This window comes from Chiloscyllium punctatum, chromosome 30, assembly GCF_047496795.1.
Source record: "Chiloscyllium punctatum isolate Juve2018m chromosome 30, sChiPun1.3, whole genome shotgun sequence".
NCBI classification, from domain to species: domain Eukaryota; kingdom Metazoa; phylum Chordata; class Chondrichthyes; order Orectolobiformes; family Hemiscylliidae; genus Chiloscyllium; species Chiloscyllium punctatum.
Window position 1 is genome coordinate 61866566 of NC_092768.1, and position 23935 is coordinate 61890500.

The 23935-nt window shown below is 42.6% G+C and overlaps 1 long non-coding RNA gene across 1 annotated transcript in view; it reads right to left on the minus strand.

Annotated features, from left to right (window-relative positions):
- LOC140455530 (uncharacterized) overlaps nucleotides 1-23935 on the minus strand; it is a 136181-nt gene that overhangs the window by 6464 nt on the left and 105782 nt on the right. The window contains exon 2 of the long non-coding RNA XR_011952913.1: nucleotides 7441-7859. This is a non-coding gene — a long non-coding RNA (uncharacterized lncRNA). The remainder of the gene's footprint in view (nucleotides 1-7440; nucleotides 7860-23935) is intronic.

Here is a 23935-nt window from a genome sequence, read left to right on the forward strand (position 1 = left end):
GGGTTACCACTGACCAGAAGTCAAATCAACGTACAGATACAAGGGTTACAAGAGCACGTCAGAGACTTACAATTCTGCATTGAATAATATACTGTATGACCATAAGGGCATGAGATATATCAATTTGTTGGGCCATTATGCCTATCTCTTCACTCTGAAACTGTGCCATTTTGTCATAGTCTCTAAGATTAGTGGAAAAATCTTCTGTACTCTAACTGTATCAATTTTTGCGGTAATTGATCAATTTCAATCAGATGCGCCCCCCCCCCCATTCTTCTAATTTCCATTGAGTACAGACACAGAGCCCTCAACTGCCGCTCATATAACAAGGCATCATTCCCAGGATAGATCATGTCCAACACCCGTAGATCCTTCCCCAGAACAGCTCATAATAATCCAAAAGCCGTCTGATCATAGCCCATTGCATTCTCAGCAGAATGTCTCCGCTCTGGTATTCTCACTCTCTTGAAATGAATGTTAACATTATATTTGTTTTCTGATCTGCCAACTGAACCTGCACATTAACCGTAAGAGAGGACGAGGACTCCAAACTTTGTTTGTGCTTCAGATTTCATGAAGCCTTTTAGAACATAGTGTCTGCCTGTATTCCGCCTACTGAAGTGCATAATCTCATACGTTCCCATGTTGTGTTCCATCTGCCATGTGTTTTCCCAGTGTCCTAACCTGTCCAAGCCTTTCTGCAGCCTCCCCACTTCCACAATATCACCTGCCCATCCAATCATCATTGTATCATCTGCAAACCTAGTAAAACTCTTCCTTCTGAAGCCGAAGTCCCAACCTGATTCAAGAAGGTCAACATTATCCTGGTAAGTGAGAAAACACATGGACCGTGCCCTTATAGACTGCCACCCTGTGGCTCCCACCTCAATAATCATAAAGTGCTTTGAGAGGCTGGTCCTTGCCTACACCCACTCCAGTCTCCCAGCCTGACCTGCTGCCCGACTAATATAACGGGTTCTCAACGGATACTATACCCGAGCCCTGCACGCATCCCTGGAATATTTGGACATCAAGGACACCTACACCAGGCTCCTGCTCATTGACAAAAGCTCCACCTTCAAAATCATTTTCCCTGACAGACTAATCACAAAACTCCGCGACTTTGGTCTCGGTTCGACTCTCTGCAACTGGATCCTCAGGTTTCTGACCCACAGACCACAATCATGAAGATCGGTAAAATCACTTCCTCCACAATAACATTCAACACTAAAGCTGCTGAAGGATATGTTCGCAACACTCGACAATACTCCCAGTAAACCCACGGCAGTACCCTCAGCTCCCGACTGTACTACCTATACACCCATGGCAGTGCCCTCAGCCACTTAACATACTCCCTCCCTGTACACCCACAGCTGTGTCCTCAGCCCCCTACTGTATTCCCTGTACACCCACGGTTGTTTCCTCAGCCCCCTAATGTCCTCCCTGTACACCCACGGCTGTGCCCTCAGCCCCTTAGTGTACTCCCTATACACTCAAGGCTGTGCCCAGGCCAACTACTGAACTCCCTGAACACCCACAGTTGTGTCCTGAGCCCCCACTGTCCTCCATGCACACACACGGTTGTTTCTGCAGCCCCCTACAGTTTTCCCTGTACTCCCAAGGTTGTGTCCTCAGCTCACTAATGTCCTCCCTGTACACCCACGGCTGAATTTCCAAATTCCAAACAACGCCAGCTACAAGTTCGCTGATGACATCACTATAGCAGTACGGATATCAAACAACAACGCGTCAGAATGTAGAAAGGAGATATAGGGCTTGGTAGCATGGTATATTGATAATGACCTCTCTCTAATCCTGTAAACGTAAAGGAGTGATCATTGACTCTAGGAAGAAAGAAAGGGAACACACTCCATCTACATCAACCGTTTGAGGGAGTGCAGAGCATCAAGTCCCTCGGACTGATGATAACTGACAACCTGTCCTGAACTTCTCACATAGGTCCGACAGTCGGGAAGGTTCAACAATGCCTCTCCTTCCTCAGTTGGTTCAGGAAATTCAGCATGCGCTACTTCTACAGATGCACCAGTGAGGGCGTACTGTCCAGGTGCATAACAGCCAGGTACGGCAACTGCTCGACTCAGGACCGTGAGACACTACAGAAGGTTGGGTGCACAGCTCTGACCAACACGGACTCTAACATCCCAACCATTGATTCCATTTACATGGCTCGTTGCCGCAGAAAGGCAGCCAACATCTACACCAGATTACTGAGGGAAGGGAGAGAGGAAAGAGCTGGGGCATTAATAGATATCTTTGTAGCATCCTTGAACACGGCTGAGGTCCCGGAGGGCTGGAGATCGGCACAGGCTTGGACCACAGAATGGCCTGTTTCTGTGCTGGAATGTTTTGTTCTAACATTATCAAAGAACCATCACACCCCAGTAATGGTCTCCCACACCTCTTAGAACATAGAACATAGAACATAGAAGAATACAGCGCAGTACAGGCCCTTCGGCCCTCGATGTTGCGCCGATCAAAGCCCACCTAACCTACACTAACCCACTATCCTCCATATACCTATCCAATGCCCGCTTAAATACCCATAAAGAGGGAGAGTCCACCACTGCTACTGGCAGGGCATTCCATGAACTTACGACTCGCTGAGTGAAGAACCTACCCCTAACATCAGTCCTATATCTACCCCCCCCCCCTTAATTTAAAGCTATGCCCCCTTGTAAGAGCTGACTCCATACGTGGAAAAAGGTTCTCACTGTCAACCCTATCTAACCCCCTAATCATCTTGTACACCTCTATCAAGTCACCCCTAAACCTTCTTTTCTCCAATGAAAACAACCCCAAGTGCCTCAGCCTTTCCTCATAGGATCTTTCTACCATACCAGGCAACATCCTGGTAAACTTCCTCTGCACCCGTTCCAGTGCCTCCACATCCTTCCTATAGTATGGCGACCAAAACTGCACACAATATTCCAGATGCGGCCGCACCAGAATCTTATACAACTGCAGCATGACCTCAGGACTCCGGAACTCAATTCCTCTACCAATAAAAGCCAGTACGCCATATGCCTTCTTCACTGCACTATTTACCTGGGTGGCAACTTTCAGAGATCTGTGTACATGGACACCAAGATCCCTCTGCTCTTCCACACTACCAAGTATCCGACCATTAGCCCAATACCCCATCTTTTTGTTACTCTTACCAAAGTGAATCACCTCACACTTAGCTACATTGAACTCCATTTGCCACCTTTCTGCCCAGCTCTGCAGCTTCTCTATATCCCGCTGTAACCTGCCACATCCTTCCTCACTGTCTACAACTCCTCCGACTTTCGTATCATCCGCAAACTTGCTCACCCAACCTTCTAACCCTTCCTCCAGGTCATTTATAAAAATGACAAACAGCAATGGTCCCAAAACAGATCCTTGCGGAACACCGCTAGTGACGGCACTCCAAGATGAACCTTTGCCATCAACTACTACCCTCTGTCTTCTTCCAGCCAGCCAATTCCTAATCCAAACCTCCAACTCACCCTCAATGCCATATCTCTGTATTTTCTGCAGTAGCCTACCATAGGGGACCTTATCAAACGCCTTACTAAAATCCATATATACCACATCTACCACTTTCCCCTCATCTACCTCCTTAGTCACCTTCTCAAAGAATTCAATAAGGTTTGTGAGGCACGACCTGCCCTTCACAAAACCATGCTGACTATCCTTGATCACATCATTCTTATCCAGATGTGCATAAATCCTATCCCTTACAATTCTCTCTAAGACTTTGCCCACAACAGAAGTGAGACTCACTGGCCTATAGTTACTAGGATTATCCCTACTCCCCTTCTTGAACAAGGGAACCACGTTTGCTAGCCTCCAGTCCTCTGGCACTACTCCTGTCGACAAAGAGGACACAAAAATCAAGGCCAATGGCTCTGCAATCTCCTCCCTTGCTTCCCAGAGAATCCTAGGATAAATGCCATCAGGCCCAGGGGACTTATCTATTTTCACCCTTGCCAGAATTTCCAACACCTCTTCTCTACATATCTCAAAGCCATCCATTCTACTTATTCGTGCCTCAGTATTCATATCGACAACAATGTCCTGTTCCTGAGTGAATACTGACGAAAAGTATTCATTCAGTGCCTCCCCAATCTCTTCAGCCTCCACACGCAACTTCCCATTACTATCCTTGATTGGACCTATTCCTACCCTAGTCATTCTTTTATTCCTAACATACCTATAGATATGTTATTCCTAACAGATACCTGTATCTGTTAGCCTGACCTCTTCGTTCAGGCTAACAGATACAGAAGCTTGAAAACACAGAGCAGCTGGTTCAGCAACAGCTTATTCCCGGCTGTTATGAGACTGATGAATGTACTCTCTAATCTCAGATAACGCTGATCTTGTTCGTGTTAATCTCGCCTCGCGCACGCCCTGTGCAGCGTAACCTGCATGCCTCTCAGACATGTTTTACAACCATTGTTCTGTACATCCTTGCTTAATATGATTTGCCTGTACAAGTTGGTACATGCCAATGTAAATTCTCAACTCCCTTCCCCCAGCTCCCTCCAGTGCTCGCTCCAAGGTCTCTCCAGTCCTCACCCCCAGCTTCTCCCATTCCCCATCCCTTGCTCATTGTGACCCCATCCCCAGCTCACTGTGACCCCACCCCCAGCTCACTGTGACCCTATCCCCAGCTCACTGTGACCCTATCCCCAGCTCACTGTGACCCCATCCCCAGCTCACTGTGACCCTATCCCCAGCTCACTGTGACCCTATCCCCAGCTCACTGTGACCCCATCCCCAGCACACTGTGACCCCATCCCCAGCTCTCTGTGTGCTTTGTCTCTCACTGTTTCTCTCACACTGTCTGTTTCCCTGTGTTTTCTTTTTCTCTGTCTTCTGTTTCTTTCCCTGAACTTACTATCTCCCCTTCTCCCTGTCCATATGACTGTTTGATTCTTGTTTTGGTTCCTTTCTCAGTTTAACTCTCTGTCCTTCTGTTTCCCTCGCTGTGTTCTCTCTCTCCTTATACGTGTCTGTCTCTTTTTCCCTCGTTGTGATGGTGATGGCTTCTCTAAAATTTTGAAGCATGTGATGGCTCTTTGGTTAGATGTTTGCAATTCAATAAACTCAATTGTGTTTTGGTATCTTGGACATAATTTAAATTTATTGGTTAAATTTCAATTGTTGTCAAAACAGCAAGCAGAACATCGATATCCATTTAACAACCATTGGTTGCATCTAAATATTTTGGAACTGTCTTCTCCCAGTGCTCTGCATTCTGACAACTGAAAGCATTCTGTTCATGTGCATAATAGTGTGACGGTAACTGCTCTTCCCAGGACCATAAGAAATTACAGACGGTTGTGTGCACAGACCAGACTATCATGGAAGACAACCTTCCAACCATTTATACTTCTCGTTGTCAGCGAAAGGCTGGCAACATCAAATATCTCTCCAAAACCTGTAATTATCTCCTACAACCTCTTCCAAAAGGGAGGAGATACAGAGGCATGGAAACATGGGCCTACATGCTCAGGAACACCTTCTTCCCTACTGTAATTAGACTGACGAATTGAAGTCTCTAACTTTTCAAATAACATTAATCTTGTGAAAGACGATCTTGCTTTGCACACCTCCTGTGCAGCTGCCACCTTGTGTGCCTCACTCCCCCTGTCTAAGTGCCCTGTGAGGCTCAAGGTCTTCTCAAGGGCAATCAAAAAAGTGAACTAATGCTGCCCAACCAGCGATTCCTATATCCCATTAATAAATATAAGAACACGACGACACTCAGGGAACACAGTTGGGATCAAATCGCTTTAAACATGATCTTAGATAGATAGAGATTTTCCCTCGGTATCTGAAAGTAGAGCGTTCCTACAAAGCCTTTCATAAACTGATTCAGCATAAAGCGAAGAAGCATTAATTTATGCGCGAAAAATTTACCTTCCTTGTTAAAAGTGAAAATCCTCTTCGGATTTGTTATGGTTAGTGAAAACAGGACCTAATGGAGGATTTTCGGAAAGGGAAGTGGCAAAAAGCGAATTTTTGAAAAGCGGGGTATACATGTACCGACATGGGCATGATATTCAGGAAGGTGGGAAAAGTTAAAAGAAATGAGGTGGATCTCACATTTTATTTCCATCCCAGCTGATCATCATTCCCTTTGTTTGCGCTTTGTCTTCTGTCTCTCTCTTTCTCTATCGATTCAACTCACTCCTCCTGCCCTTCAAAGCAGACTTCCCTGTTACCAGCATTATTCCCACTATTTTCCAGCTGCTTTCAGTTCAGAAAAACTCCCCAGCACTTTCTGATCTTTTCTTTGCATTTTTTATGCAATTTCGGATCTCCAGCATCTATCTTTATTTGGTTTATCCTTCAAATTTGTTATCCCATGGGAAGTCGGCATCTCTGCCAACGGCAGCATTTGCTAATCATCACTAATTGCCCTGACTCTAACGCCATTCCACAAGCCAATATAAAGTCAAGCTCAATGATATTGGTCTGAAGTCACACATAACCCAGACCGGGTAGTAGTATTGGACTTCTTTACCGAAGGTCATCAGTGAAACAGGAAGGTTTTCAGACAAAATGTGGGTTTTATGGTTGTTTTTCGTGAAATTCACTTTTATTCCAATTCTTATCATTTTTATTTAAGTTACACCATCAGCTGTAGTAGGACTTGAAACAAATCACTTGAAACCATGTCTTTCGTTTAATAAGCTTTGCTCCTGAATTACATCCAGCGACATTCCTACTCTGATACATTGTCCTAATCAAGAAGTAATGTCCGAGACATGAACAATTTTGTGATTGAAATACATGTAACTGGAAATGTGGCCAGAAGAGAGCTTGAAATATAAGGTCTGAATTTTACCAACGTGCAGACAATGGTTTGTTCAGCCACAGCACTGACGCAGAGATGGAGAATGGGGATATTGTGAGCTGGAAGTGGACAGGGTTGGTGACATAGAGAACAAGAGATATAAATCAGTTCAGGGCAAAAAGCGGTATCGATGTTGTGCACAGATTTGTTCTTAGATGTTTGTAAGGGAGTGGTCTGCAATTCAGATGAATGGAGACTACAATTGAAATTGAAGATAAAAGATTCTTTCATTGGCAACTATAGATAACAGAAATTGCAATGAATTCAAAATTGTTTATGGGATTAATGAATGGACAGAAGTAGAGAACACCAACAATAGCGAGAATAGGTAATGATTTAGAGATGCCGGTGTTGGATCGGGGTGTACAAATTTAAAAATCACACAGCAGCAGGTTATAGTCCAACAGGTTTAATTGGAAGCACACTCGCTTTCGGAGAGTCACACCTCCACCATTGGTTAGTAACACATACCCTCCACCCAGCCCAAAATAATAATCAGCACCACAAATATCCGATATGGTAGAAATTTCCAACAGAGGAAAATGTTGAAAAGACCCAAGGAAAGTTACCTCTCCATTTGAGTAATTATCCAGTCCATTGTTCTCAGATTCATATCTGTCTTTTCCACGTCTGTGCAGCTGCTGATCTCTGTTACTGTTGGAGCTGATGCATCTGCTCCTGCACTGGGATAGCGCACTGAGTGAAGCCCCTCACCAATAGGACACAGTTACAATGCATGGAGACTGACATCAATCACAGTCACTGAGCAAACAGCTCTAGCTTTCAATACAGCACATTCAGTTCACAATATATCTGGACTGGACTGGATGCTCACATCGCTGGCTATTGGTCACATCTCCCATCACTAATTGCTCTAGTGAAGTCAATTGTGAGGGAGAATGATGGATGTTTTCTTATCGCAGCCTCGATGACTCTGCCCTGTTGTACGTTTGCAATGCTGTCACCATCTTATCCCGAATCTCCGCCCCTCCACAAAAAAAGGAACACAATCAGGATGTTGTTACTGTGCTGATCTCTCCTCCACGGGAACAAACGCCACTGGGCACAATTGCCTTGAACATAGACAGGAAGTGTGGACTTCTCTGAATGGTCCTCTCACTGCTCTAATAAAGAAATGTTGGACCTTCCATATGTAATATGTATCAGTAATTAATTTATGCAAATTGACAAACATCTTAACGCAGTTTTATTTGCTGTAAAACAGTAATGTTTACACTTTTGTCCCCTCAGTCCAAAACCAAAAGTGAACTTATTCATTATGACTTGTGAATTAATGAGTCAGATTTACCTAGTGGATAGGGCGGAATGGGGATAGTGGCTGTGGAGACTGCATGGGGAGTACAATGATATCTCCCAGTCATCATCACTCTTAACGTCAGATAGAATTAAATATAATTCACAACAAGGAACGAGCCAACGTTTGGGATATGCAATGGTCAATGACAATGTGAACTGAACAGGATAATTTTAAATGTGATAAAGTGAACTATATTATATATACACACCATTGAATAGGGTCACCGCACCTGAAGCATTAACTTTGATGTCTCTTCACAGATACAGCCAGACCTGTGAGCTTTCCCACCAACGTCTGTTTTTGTTTGAGATTGATCATATTGTTCAAATCTGGCAGGATGCTTATAAATAAAAGCAGATGCTATTAACAAAATGTACAGGGATATGGGGTCAATACAGGAAAATAATAGTAGAAATATCGCTCATTCCAAACTGGAAGAGACAATGGGTTGAGTTTTCACCATCTTTGCTGTAATAATTCTATGTTATGCATTGAAAGCTTTTGGAGATTGGGGAGACAAGCTTGTTCAATGAAGGACACAGAGTGTTCCATCATCAATAATCTATCCCTATTATTTCATGAAGTTCAACTGCCTCTAAATTGTATTTTCAATCAAAATAGATTTCCTGAGACTTAGATGTCTAGAATTTTCTTACTTTCTATCTTAAAGAAGAATCAGATTTCGGCTGTAATTCAGGTGTCACAGAAACAAGAAAGGACCACATTGTCCAAATATTACCAAGGTCAACATGTAGACCTGTCAAGCAATATGAAATATAGTGATAATGCAAACATGAAATACAAACAGAAAATGCGGGAGAAACGAAAAAGGTGAGGAAGTGTCTGCAGAAAGCAACATAATTAACATACGTCATATGATGTGACACTGTTCTGAAAAGTCCTATTAGAATCAAAGGTTAATTTTTTGCATCTCTGCTCAGATGTTGCCAGATCTATTGAGTTTCGGTCCAGCTCTTTTGATTTCTTTCTTCTTTCTGAACTGTGACAAAGTGTCTGATCTGAATGATAGCGTTAAAGCTGCTACCTCAGTTGAATCTCGAGTAATTTGTTATGGTCATTAAATAAGAAATTACAAAGTTCCTCTGTTTGACAGGGCTCTAAATATCAATGACGTATTGCATTGTGAGAACTTGCGATGAAAATGTGGAAACAAAACAGAAATTGTTGTAAATGCTCAGCAGGTCTAGCAGCATCTGTGCAAAGAAATCAGAGTTAACGTTTCAGGTCCAGTGCCCCTTCCTCAGAACTGATAGTAACACGGAAAATGTTGGTTTATATGCAGAAGAGACTGGATAGATCTTAATGGAGACAGTTAGTAGCTAACAATAGGGTTTGAGTAATGGATCATCAGTGGAAGAGTATGTAGCAGTACAAAGGGTAGTGTAAGGTGAGTAAGAGTGTAAGAAATGAGTAGGACGGAACAGGAAGAATGGCAGATGACGTTTTAGTGACAGGGAAAAGCTTGTTTATGAGGAAGTGAGATTGGATGAAAAAAACATCACTGTACAAGGAAATCGGGATCTGGATTCCATTAAAAATGTAGAAAGGAATTCTTGTACTGTCTCTTCTATCACTTGATTCTTGTTCAAGTCGTACATGTGCTATATATTTCTATGTCGCCATAAAGTGCAGACGACATGTTTCTTTCTCCCCTACGTGGTGTTTCAACATTTTTGATTTTTTTACAGTATGTATTTGCTTCCAATTCAAGGTGGATATGAGAATATGATTTGATCTTCTGCAGTTTGCCGATAATATAGAATTTATTTGAATATTTATCCTCATCACACTCGCTGATTTAAAAAAACAATGAATGAGTCCATGTCCATCCTGCAGATGAAAAATTTCTCCAGCTCTGGCTATTGCAGGGAATGTTACAAAAAACAGCACCACACAAAATGCTAATGTTCCAAACCCTTGTTTATCCTAAATTATTTAAAATGTTTATAAATAAAACATGCAGAGGGGCAGAGTGTAAAAGATGAATTCAACTCTGTGTCGAAAATGCTATTTGTGGCTCACTTATAAAATGTGTTAACTACATCACTCATAAATTCACCAAAATAGGAAAAGCAAGAGACTGGAATTGTCAAATCATCCTCTGAATAACATCTGGAGAACAGGAAGGAAATCTTGATTTGTTTGTGATGTTCAGAAATTACGATTGTGAGAATGTGGAAGGTGGGGAGCAGTGGAATGATGACCAATGTTATGGATGAAACAAAGATGGGCGGGGTGGATCACAGTCAGGAGGAAAGTGTTAGGCTACAGAAGGATAGAAACAGATTATTCAGATAGCCAGATCAACGGCCTGATGAAATTTAACACCGATAATTTGGGTAGATGCAAGTCAGAAGTAACAAGACAAGTGAGTACTCAATAGTGAGTATGAAAGAGGAGGGCTAAATTTGTTCCTTTTTTCTTTGCAGCAGGGAAAGTTGAGGAGGGAATATGGTACAGGTGTACAAGAGCAAATGGGGTATGGAGGGGATGAACAGACAACAGCTGTGTTCCTTCGTCAAAGGATCAAAAACAAAGAGACACACTTTTAAAGTGAATGTCAGGGGATTGAGAGAGGATTTGTGGAATGTGTTTCGAACTGAGAGGATGGTATGAATCTGGAATGTTTTGTCTCGATGAGTGGTTGAGGCAAGTAACCTCACAAACGTTTAAAATGTCTTTGGATATACACTTGTTGGCACAGACGTGATAGGCCTGTTTTTCATTGCATGATTCTTTGCAGTGGCAGCCATGAACATTCTGGTGTATCCTGAAACAATAAATCATGGCAGTTGCTGCTTTGTTCCTTTGACTGTACTCAGTAAGTGGCTATATTGCAAACCAGCATCATCTCATGCAACTTCAGCACTCACTCCATCAAAGGCAGCCCAGCCATCTCTGGGACCATCCAGTGGAATTCATATGCTCAGTGGACGCATTGTCCAACAACAACACTGACTCTATTCTAGTTGTTTGCAACAATTATTAAAGCTACAGCCATAATATGAAGACAGCTTTTCCTCCATTATAATACAGACCTCGAGCAATAAGGGTGTTATTTATCTGAAGCATAATAAATTCTTTCCCAGGTGTTCACTTTGACAAGCAGCAAGTTTTCCCGTGTTTTGCTGCTAGTTGTTTATCACGGAATTCTCCACCCCAACCTCTTTCCCCTTTAACATTTTCTTGTGCACTGTCTCCCTGATCTCACACACCTCACTCCCTCACATCCCCCACACTCTCCATCCTTATTTGTTAATCTCTGAAAAACCTGCGCCTCATCTCTATAATTTATACCAACTCCCAACTCACTATTTTGATTCCATCTCTCGGCATAGTCATTAGACTGGCCGTGCCTGATGTCCTATTCACCTCTACCTTCTGCTCAGTTCCTGATCTTCTGCTTTGGTTCTCACTCTACTGGTTTATTCAAATCCATCTGACTTGCACTAGAAAACCTCCCCAGACGGATGTTGGTGCTCGTCCAGTTAAGATACAATCTGTCTTTTTTGTACAGGTCCCTACCTGTCCTGGAAGAGATCCCAATGATACAACAATCTGGAACTCTCATCCCTGAACTAGATTTTTAGCAACATGTTAAGCTCTACTGTCTTCTTCATCCTTCCCTCTTTTCCACATGGCACGGGGAGTAATCCAGAGATTACAGAGGATTATTCTCTCTCTCTCTCTCTCTCTCACATACACACACACACATTCAAACACACGCAGAAAGAAACTATATTACTTTGCAGAAGAATACAAATAACCTTAAAATAAACGGAATGATAAGTGGAATTAAGTATTTAGTTAAAGGGAGGATGAGAGAAATTGTGCTTCTTCTGGATGTCAGTTTGCTCGCTGATCTGGAGAGTTACTTTTCAGATGGTTCATCACTGTACTAGGGAACATTATCAGTGAGCCTCTGGTGAAGTACTGGTGTTATGTCCCACTTGCTATTTATGTGTTTAGGTTTCCTTGAGTCAGTGATGTAATTTCCAGTATTGGTGATTTTATGTCCAGTCCTTTTTGTCAGAGAGTGTTCGATGGGATCAAAATCGATGTGTTTGTTGATAGAGTTCAGGTTGGAATACAATTTTTCTAGTAATTATCGTGCGTGTCTCTGTTTGGCTTGTCCTAGATGGATATTCAGACACAGTCTAAATCGTGTACTTCCTCATCTGTATGTAAGGATACTAGTGATAGTGGGTCATGTCTTTTTTTCTGGCCAGTTGTTGTTCATGTATCCAGGTGGCTAGTTTTCTGACTGTTTTTCCGATGTAGTGCTTGTAACAGTTCTTGCAAGGCTTATTCTTACTTGAGCATAACAAACAAATATGTGAACTAATTGCGGTGCTCAAACCTATGAAAAAACGTTGTAGAGCAAAACAGGAATACTCTGTATCCGTTAGTTGGAATTGCAGCATCAAGGAGTTCTAATTTCAAGCTGGTCAGCAAAAGAGCCAGGAATGAGATAAGGAAAAACTTCTTTATTGAGTGAGTTGTTAGGATTTGGAATGGAACTGCCTGGGAGAGTTGTGGATGAACATTAAAAAATAGAACGGGATATGTATTTGCAAATATGAATTTAACAGTCTGCAGAGATAGGGCTGGCAAATGGGGGGGACTTGGGAGATACTCCTGGAGCTGATGTACACACAGTGGCCCATGGCCTCCTCCTGTTCTTTAAGGTTTTGAACTCTATCATGTGTCTGATGTGAATAAAATTCAGGATCCGATTATTTCCCATTCTAAATGCTCACGAATATCTGATTATTTAGTGCAGCATAAGCATTTAAAATGGAACTATTGCAAGGCCAGCTTCATTATATAGTCTAATTATTGCTCAGAATATGAATATTTTAAATGTTGTATACCAATTACTCAAACAAATCTGTCATTGCTTTGGCTCAAATCTCTTTGAAAAGGTCTGACTTTTCACTCACACGATAATATGTTCATAATATGTGCATCGTTTTTGTTCACTGTCCACATTTCATATTAAACAAGATCCTTTCTAAAAATTAAAAGTTTTCAAATTATTGTTCACTAAAATTTGATAGCAAAAATCATTTTTTTAGTTGAATATTCGCATTCCACGTTGAAGTATAGCTGTTTCTAATTCGCTGGCAAATAACTGAAGCTTGTACATGTCGGTGAGAAATTAAACTGATTGTTTATATATACATATATAAGAACGCTAATTCTATTTGATTGTTCAATCGTTCGCTCGCCCTGAACATGCAATCATTCAGAAGCCAACCACTTTCAAAATGTTGGAGTGATAATGCATTGTTCTGAATCCTGACATTGTGTGTGTAATTCTGATCGCCAAAAGAGTTACATCCATGTTGTTTGTTCGATAGAAAATCAAATGTACATTCTTTATTTCTGTGTTAGAAAATCTTGACAGGAGTTTATACTTTTGTTCCATAAATATAGAATCAACATAATGCTTTTCAGAGATTATAGTTCAGTCGAATAATCATAGTTGGCATCTTATTTTTGCCTAATTCACGAAACATAGCAAACATCTGATTAATACATGGGTCACCCAACTGATTGTATCTGAAGAAAGCAGCAGCAAATGACAAGTCAAGAATCGCGTTAATAAGTGAAATTGGCGGAGCGTGCGTGATGTAGAACACCAAACATACTCTAATGGCATTCAGGTGAATGTAACAATGAACAACATAACTGGATGTTTTGGGCTAACGCCCCTCCCCAACTTCCTAATTTCACACACATCACTCCCGCACACATTCAACAATTGATAAGAGACGACAGGCTGCATGAAACATAAAACACAGAACAGTACACCACAATATAGACCCTTAGACACTTGACGTCCAGCCGAACCTTTATCGTACTCGAAGGTCAGACTAACTGACATATCCTTCATGTGCCTATCCAATAGTCACTTATATATCCCTATTGCAGCTGACTCTACCAACGCTGCTGGCAGTGCATTCCAAGCACCCCCCACTCTCTGTGTAAAGAACCTATCTCTGACATCTCCTGAAACCTTCTTATAATCACCTTAAAATTATGCCCGCTCGCGATAGCCATTTCCACTCTGCGAGAACGACTCTGGCTACCCATTCTACCTATGCCTCTCATCATCTTATACACCTCTATCAAGTCACCTCCCATCCTTCATTGCTCCAAGGTGAAAAGTTAGCTCTCTCAACTTTTCTATGTAAGACATGCCCTCCAGTCCAGGCAGCATCCCGGTAAATCTCCCCAGCACCCTCTCCGAAGCCTCGATGTCTTTCCAGTAATGAGGCAGCTAGAACTGAACACAATATTCTAAGTGTAGTCTCACCAGAGCCTTTTGGCGCTGTAACATAACCTTGTGGCTCTTAAACTTAATCCCAGACTAATGAAAACATATTATATCTTAATAATCTTATCAACTTGGTGACACCTTTGAGCGTCCTATGATAAGGAACACACGATCCCTATGGTCCTCCACACTGCCAATAATCCTGCCTTTAACCCTGTATTCTGCATTCACATTCAACCTTCCAAAATGAATCACTTCACACTTATCAGGGGTGAACTCCATCTGTCATTTACCAGCCCAGTTCTGCATCCTGTCAATGTCCAATTACAACCTACAACAGCCCTCCTCACTATCCATAACTCCAACATCTTTGTTACATCATAAAACTTATTAAATTAAAATTCACTTTATCATCCAAGTCATTTGTAAGAATCACAAAGAACAGCAGTCCCATTACTGATTCCTGAAGAACGCCACTGGTCACCAAGCTCCAGGCTGAATACTTTCCATGTTCTACCACCATCAGTCTTCAACAGGCCAGACAATTTTGTATCCGTACAGGCAGATTTCCCGGTTTCCCAGCATCCCATGCCTCCTTACTTTCTGAATGAGCCGACCTTATGGTAACTTATCAACCACCTGGCTAAAATCCATGTACATCACATCCACTGCTCTACCTTCAATGTGCTTGATCCCATTCTGAAAGAATTCAATAAGTTGTGTGAGGCATGACTTGTCCCTCAAAAAGCCATGCTGACGACCTCTAATCAAACTATGATTTTCCAAGTAATCATAAATTCTGTCTCTCAGAATCCTTTCCAATACTTTGCCCAATACAGAAGTACGACTGACTGGCCTGTATTTCGCAGGATTATCCCTATTGCCTTTCCTGAATAAGAGAATAACTTTTGCCAACCTCCAATCATCAGGCAGTATTTCACTGGACAGTGAGGACACAAAGATCATCGCCAAAGGCGCAGCAATCTCTTCCCTCAGTTCCACTGACAACCTCTAGTGCTTCCTGTATGGTCCAGGGGACTTATCTATCCTTCTGTTTGGACTTCACTCATTCTGTACTTCACCTCACTTTATCTGCTCCCTGTCCAACCAACTGATTGACTGCTTTCCATTTCAGGGCTATATACAGTGCTGCCCTCCTGAGCAAGTTAAATTCCAAATATTCTATGAATCATGGAATGGAAAAAAATTGAACATATCAATACCATCCTGATGAAGGGCTTATGCCCAAAGCTTTCACTCTCCTGCTCCTCGGCTGCATCTTGACTCGTTGTGCTTTACCAGCACCACACTTTTCGACACTGATCTCCAGCATCTGCAGTCCTCACTTTCTCCATTACTGAGGGCTGATCCCGCTGCACACTGAGCAGGGAATTAATCAGCAGGAATTTATTGTATTTGAAGCTGACTGTTCAGTTCTGGAACGTTGCATTTGATTAACACATTAATTAAAAATAAATTACAATTCAACGATTATTCATACAGTCCCAGAGTTACAGTTTTAGTTCATGGAAAGGCAGCTTGATAACAAAAAGTAATTGGCTGAAGAACTCCGAGGTACGGAGTATTCCAGGTGCTATATTCCAGGCTGGATGTCCTTTACCATAATGCTGGGAATATTATCAGATCTTCAGATTTGATAAGGGAACGAGGTGACATGGGGAAGTGGATATTTTTGCCATCACATAGATGCGTTTGATGGAGGTCAGAGCTGACAACTCAATATTCTGTGGTACAAGAACTATGGGCAGCGTAGGACAGGGGCAAAAGATAAGGTGGTGTTGCCTTATTAATTATGGAGTCAAAGACTGCAGTAAGGGCGGATGATATCTTGGAAGGGCATTCAAATGACAGTTTGTGGGTTGGAATTAGGTTCAAATCAATGACAGACACACTACTGGGGACATATTATAGGCCCCCAGATAAAATAAAATACAGGGGCAGGTACATAACCAATTCACTGAGGTGTGTCAATGCAATAATAGGATCATTATATTCAGGCATTTCAATTCCAAACATTGATTAGGGCAGCGATAATTATTTTAAGAGGGCAAAAATGTCTTGATTTTTATTCCAGAGAGCTCCTCATACAAACATGTAGCAGATACAACAATGGGTGGGGCTATGCCGAGCCTCACTGTGGAATGAAGCCAGTCAGGTGTTGCAGGCAGGATTGGCTGAGCATTTCAGGATCAGTGACCATGACTCAATCATTTTTAGCTTATTAAGGAAAAGACCAAAAGATAAAAGGTTTGAAAAATAAAAATACTTTGGATGATAGAGGCAGATCTTATCAAAAGAAAGACAGGATCTGGCCACCGTATAATTACTTCTGGGTGAAACTTTAGCAGAACAGCGTGGGTGTGGTGGGGATCACATGCTCAAAATGGAATTGATGAAGGTGTCACCACAAGATGTTACAATAAAGATAAAAATGAGGAAAACAAGCCCAGAGAGTATGGAATGTCTACAAATATTCAGAACAGAACTAAAAATGAAAGAGAAGCTTAAAGCACGCATAAAGTGAGCAGGTCAATGGAGGTCCCAGAAGAGTCGAGAACGTGTTGGGCTAAATTCAAGAAAGTAAGTAGAAGAGCAAAAAGCGGGGTGATAAAAACATTAATGGGCAATATTATCAAGAATTCAAAGACATTCTATCGGTTTATTAAGGGTAAGAGGGTAACAAGAGAAAGAATAGGGAGTATTAGGGACCGAGGAGGCAAACTGTCCATAGAACCTGTGAATGTCAAACACGTACTGCATATTGGTCTTCACTTTGGAGAAGCAGTTCCTGGACAGAAGCAGAGGAATAATTGGAAGTTGATGCAGGATAAAAAGTGGGCAAATCTCTAGATCCGGATGAACTGTCTCTTAGACTGATGTGAAAGATGAGGGAGGAGATTACAGGCTCTTTCATTTTGCGCTTTATTTTGTTTTGCCTCTGGCCACAGAGGTGGTGTGATCAAACAGAACAACATCTAATGTAGGTTCAACTTCTACACAGAGTGCTAGAAAAAAAAGCCATAGGATGAAAGACCACTAAGTCTCACATCAGTGGGAGGGAAACAATTGCAGAAAATTGTGAAGGCTGTTAAGAAATGATCACTAAATATCTTCAAGGCTGAGATCCACAGATTTTTAAAAAAGGGTTACAGGGAAAACGCAGGAAAATGAAATGGAATGTTATCAGAATAAATGTACCCTAATTGAAAGTAAACGCAGAGTCAGAGAGCGGGTGGACATACTGTCGGTCGTATGTCCATTGGCAAACCTTTTTTAATAGACTGTACTTACTGGAATATCAACATCTCTCACTCCGGAGTGAGACACAGTTTCGAATACAATCAGTAGTTACAAGGAATTCATAAATGCAGTACTAGTAGACCGAAAAAACCAGAGGACTGCGCCAACGCGGATGGGCTGTCAGGGTGAATATTTGCATCAGCGCAGTCACCACTACTAGGAGGAAGACCTCAGCAAGACAACCCCACCCCCACCCCCCATGTCCAAGCATGGGCCTGGTGTTTAGGAGTGCTTAAGGCCCAAACAATACATCACTGTAGTGTCTCCATCCTACCCTAACCAAACCTAAATGTGGAGTGGTCTATTACCGTACTGTGAGTGGCAGAATAGGTAGTAATGCTTTGGTTCCAGAGAAATCGGTGAGCAGCAGTTCAGCAAAAGGTAAAGGTAAGCTCAGATAAACTCTTTTTTAACGCTAGTCTGACAGCAGTGGAGATAGCAGTTAGGGCAGTTGTATGTTCCTCCTGCGGTTTGTGGGAGCTCAGGGAGATTTCCATTATCCCCGATGACTACACGTGTGGGCAGTGTACCCTGCTGCAGCTCCTGGGAGACCGTGTTCAGGAGCATTCTGGATCATCCGAGATATGGAACACTTCATAGATAAAAGCTTTAGTGAGGTGATCACACCCAAGTCCCTCCCTTAGCCATGTTTCTGTAAGGACTATAATATTCCAGTCTCATGTAAAGATCCACGCCCTAAGTTCATCTGCGTTACCTGTCAGCCCAGTTCCATTTAATTAAAAGCAATTTAATCCAACAGGCTTTCCTTGCTTCCTGTCGTGTTCCAAGCAGAGAGTATCTGGGCGACCACCAGGAATGGCGAAGGGAGTAGGCAGAAAGTGCAGGAATCCCCTGTGGCTATTCCTCTCGAAACCAAGTATACCATTCTGGATACTGATTTTGTGTGTGTTGGGAGATGGGCTGGGTGTCAGGGAATGATTGTTCAGGGGAAAGCAGCAGTAGCCAAGATGGATGCGCTGGATCTGGGGGGCAGCAGGAAAGGATAAAGGTAAACAGGGTCTTAGAGATAGAAGATTTGATTGTTAGGGGGCACAGATCGGAGATTCTGTGGCCTCAAACGGGAAACTAGGATGTTGTGTTGGCTCTCAGATTTCAGGATCGAGGATGTTTCTGAGTGGCTGCTGAATGTTCTCAAGAGGGCGGGTAAGCAGCCAGAAGTCATTGTGCACGATGGTACAAATGACACGGTTAGATATAGGAATGTGTTTCTATAGAATGATTAACTGAGAACTAGGAGCAAAGTTAAAAACCAGGACCTCGGTAGTGATAATTTCCAGATTACTTCCAGTGTCATGAGCTAGTGAAGGTAAGAATAGGAGGATATCAAGATAAATATATGACTAAAGAATTGGTGGGAGGGAATCATATTTTTAGACCATTAGGAGCTTTTCTGTGACAGAGTTGACCTGTTCAGGAGGGACTGGTGACAGATCCACTTGAGGGGGAATCAATATCTTCGCAGTCAGTTTTGCTAGTACAACAGGGGAGTGTTTAAACAAGATTGGCAGGAGGTGGAATCCTCAGCAGCAGGGAGGCAAGTGAGAGGCTGGATGGAGATACAGTAATCAATCATAGTACGTTGAGGAGACATATCAGGCTGGACCACGATAGGGAACAAGAAATGCCGATGGATTAAATTGTGTTTATTTCAGTGCAAAAGAGCTGACAGTTAAGGCCGATGAATTCAGCGTGTGGATAGGTTATCGGTGCTCGATAGTCTAGCTATTACAGAAACATGGCTGAGGGATGGATAGGACTGACAGCTTAATGTACCAGGGTTAAATGCATTAGAAGGAACAGAGATTGTGGAACGAGAGGAGGGGAGTTGCATTTCTGAATAAAGGGTGTATCGCAGCAGTGATCAGAGAAAAAATAACTGATGAAGATCATCCAATGAGGCTTTATGGGTGGAATTAAGAAATAAGAAGGGGATGGTGACATTATTGGGGTTGTACGATAGGCCCCCAAATTGTTAACAGAAATTGTAGGAACGGAAATATGTAGAGAGATTGCGGAGACTTTCAGGAACATTTGGGTTGTCATAATAGGGACTTAAATATTTTTTATAACACAGAATTGCACTGCCAGAGCATTAAGGGATTTGATGGGATGGAATGAATTAAGTGTGTTCGGAAAGTTTTCTCAAGCAGAATGTAGAAGGTCCTATATGGGAAGGAGCAAAATTTGTCCTACTCTTAAGAAATAGGTCAGGACAGGTGAGTGAGGTGACAGTAGATGTGCACTTTGGGACCAGTGACCATAGATCTATTAATTTTAAAATAGTTATGGAGAGGGAAAAAAATTGGTACACAGATTCAAGGTCTAAATTGGGGCAAGGTTAATTTTGATGGACTTAGACAGGAGTTTGCAGGGGTTAATTGGAGTAGTCTGTTTGCAGGCAAAGGGAACTCCAGCAAGTGCGAGTTTAAGATCTATATGTTCCTGTGAGTGTGAATGGAAAATTGACAGGAATGAGGTGCACTGGATGACAAGAGATGTTTAGGCTTTTACCAAAAGAAATGTGGGGCCGTGGCTCAGGTAGAGGCAGCTGGGATCAAGCGAATCCCTGGAGGTGTACAGGAGTTAACTGAAGAAGGAAATCAGGAGGGATAAAAAGGGGTAGGAGATAACCTTGCCTGAGAAGATCAGGGTGAATCCAAAGAGGTGCTTTAAGTATATTAAAGGTAAAGCAGTAACTAGAGAGAGAATAGTACCCCACAAAGACCAAAATGGATATGTTTGTGTGGAACCATAAGAGATGAGCGATATCCTCAACAAATATTTCTCCTCTATGTTTACCGTGGAGAAAGACATGAGTACTTGAGAAACTGGGGAAATTATTGGTGATAACTTAGAGACGGTCCATATCACAGTAGAGGAGGTGTTGGATCTACTCGAATGTTTGAAGTTGGATACATCTCACGGTCCTTTCAGATATATCCAAAAACAGTGTAGGGGCTAGAGAAGAATTTACGGGGGCCCTGGCTGATATTTTTGATCATCAGTTACCACAGGTGAGATCCCAGAAGACTGGAGGAAAGCAGATGTCATGCCCTTATTCAGGAAGGACTAAAAAATAATGTCCAGGAAATACAGACCAGTAACTTAATATCTGTGGGAGGTAAATTACTTGGGAAGATTATGAGGGATAAAATGCACATGCATTGGGAAAACAGGGTTTCATTAGTAATAGCAAGAATGGCTTTGTGAGTGGAAGTTCACGCCTGATGAATTTGTTAAAGTTCTTTGATGATGTGACCAGGAAGGTTGAGTAGGGCGGGCAGGTAGACATCCAAACGAGTGGCGCTGGAAAAGCACAGCAGGTCAGGTAGCATTCGAGGGGCAGGAGAATCGATGTTTTGGTCACAAGTTTATCATCAGGAATGTCCAAGACATTGATATTCCTGCTTCTCGGATGCTGGCTGACCAGCTGGGCTTTTCTCGTGCAAAACATTTTTTCAATTCTGATCACCGGCATCTGCAGTGATGACTTTCTCCAAGGGTGGTCGATCTGGTGTATATGGATTTCAGTTACACCAGAACAGGATGTGGCTTCTCAGCCCCTGGACCATGATATACATTTACAGGAAGAGACCAATCAGCCCCTCCAATCTATAGAACTAGACCCAGTTTAGATCATGCAGCAACAATGTCAACCTATTCAGCTACTTGAAGTACCACGGGATATGGAAGAGGCAATAAAGTGACTGGGCTATAGGGTTTATTGTAATAATACCAGGCTATATAGCCCGTCAAGCCTGTCCTTCCTTCAGTAAGGTCAGGGCTGATCTCTCTTGGCCGCAATTTCTCTTTCATGCCCAATTCTTTGTAGCCTTAACTCCCTGATGTGTCAACATTCATTAACACCACAGTGCTCCCTCAAACATTCTCAGATGTAGTTGTCTGGGATAGAGAGTCCCCAACAGTCACTACCATCTGACAGAAGGAAACAGTCCCCACACATTTACCTTGGCCTTTGACATGAACAAAAGGTATGAAGTTAAAAATCACACAACACCAGGTTATAGTCCAACAAGTTTAATTGGAAGCACACTAGCTTTCGGAGCATCGCTCCTTCATTCGGTGTTGGAGGGCTCAATCCTAACACACAGAATTTATAGCAAAACTTTAGTGTGATGTAAATGAAATTATACATTGAAAAATTAATAGTCTGCTGAGTCTTTAATCTGTGTGAATACCATGATATTCAAACAGATGAAAGACTCAACAGACAATCAATTTTACAATGTATAATTTCAGTTACATCACACTGTAAATTTTTGGTTTAAACTCTGTGTGTTAGGATTGAGCCCTCCGCATTCACGTGATGAAGGAGCGACGCTCCGAAAGGTAGTGTGCTTCCAGTTAAACCTGTTGGACTATAACCTGGTGTTGTGTGATTTTTAATTATGTACACCCCAGTAAAACACGCATCTCCAAATCAAAACATATGAACACAGCGTCAGAATGATTGGCCCTGACAGGACATGAATGAACAAAATGTCAAGGAGGCTGAATAAAATTGCACCTAATTGGAATGAGTTGTAAACTCCCAAGTGGTTGGGCCATTCGGAGTACCATGTGGCTGGTGGAAATCAATCCTCTCAGTCCCTGGATATCTCTGTGGGCGATCCTTAGGGTAGCTTCCTCGACACAAACATCTTCAGCTGCTTCAGCAACGTCTTACCTTCTGTCATTCGATCAGAAGTGAGGATGCTCAGAAAACATCGCATAAAACAGCAAAACATGGACAACATTCAAGCTCATGCTGTTAATGTGTAGGCAACATTCATGTAACAGCACTGCTGGACCCTGAACATTTCCACAGGACTAAAAATGAGGAGCTCATTCAGCATCTCAAGCTGGTTTCACAGAAACATGAGAATGCCATTCAGCCCATAGAAGCTATTGGATAAGTAGAGGCACAGCGCATTCACTCTCTCTTACCTATTACACCAGAAGAGATTTTTAAAAAAAACTACAAATGTTGGAATTCAGGAGTCTGGAAGACCACAACAAGCCAGTCAGCATCAGGTGAAAAATTCCACATCTTGGGTATAACATTTCTTCATGTCTGGGGGTGGGGACAAGGGTGTGTACAGATAAAGAGGCGAGGTGGGGAAATAGGAGGAGGCGACCTGTTGTGGTGGGGAACACAGGTAGAGTGTACCATCGGATTGGTCAATGGGAAAAATGAATCCAGTTGACAGTTGGAAGATGGGTTGATCAGAGGAACGGAAAGGGGAGGGGCTAAGCAGGAGGTCGGGGGATTGGAAGGGAGGTTACTAGAAATTGGAGAACTAGGTGTTGAGGCCCCCGGCTGTAGGCTACACAGATGGAATATGAAGCGTTGTTCCTCCAATTTGTGCTTTGGTTGTTTGTGGCAATGGAGGAGGTCAAGGATGGCCATCTCAGAATGGGAGTGGGAGGTGGAATTAAAATAGGCAGTGACTGGGAGGTCAGGTCAGCCCTTACAGGCCCAGCTAAGATTCTCAGCAAACCATTCCCCTTAGTTTACATTTGGTCTCCCCGATATAGAGAAGACCACATCAGGAATGGCAGACACAGTAAACTAGGTTGGATCCCATTACCTGGCACATCTTCCACAAGGACTGATCCCTTCACAAATTTTGTTTCGTGCCATACTCCCCACCAAACCTGTCAATCCCCACGGGCGACTGACACTTGCAGATGAAAAATAAAATACATCACCTGCTGGCACACACCTCCCTCACCTCATCCAAGGCCCAAAACAGTCCTTTCAGGGGAAACAGAGGTTCACCTGCCTCTCCTTCAACCTAGTTTACTGGACTAGGTTCTCCTGATGTGGTCTCTTCTACATCGGGGAGAGCAACGTAAACTAAGTGCACATTTCACCGAGCATCACAGCCCGGTCCAAAGGGGCTGACCTGAGCTCCCAGTCACCACCCATTACAATTCCCCTTCCCAATTCCTTTCCAACATGACCTCCTTGGCTTCTTCTGTTGCCACAGTGAGTCAGACCGCAAATTGGACGAATAACATCTTACCTTCTGCCTGGTTAGCATACAGCCTGGAGGACCAAACATTGAATTCTCCAATTTGAAATAACCTTCCCAGC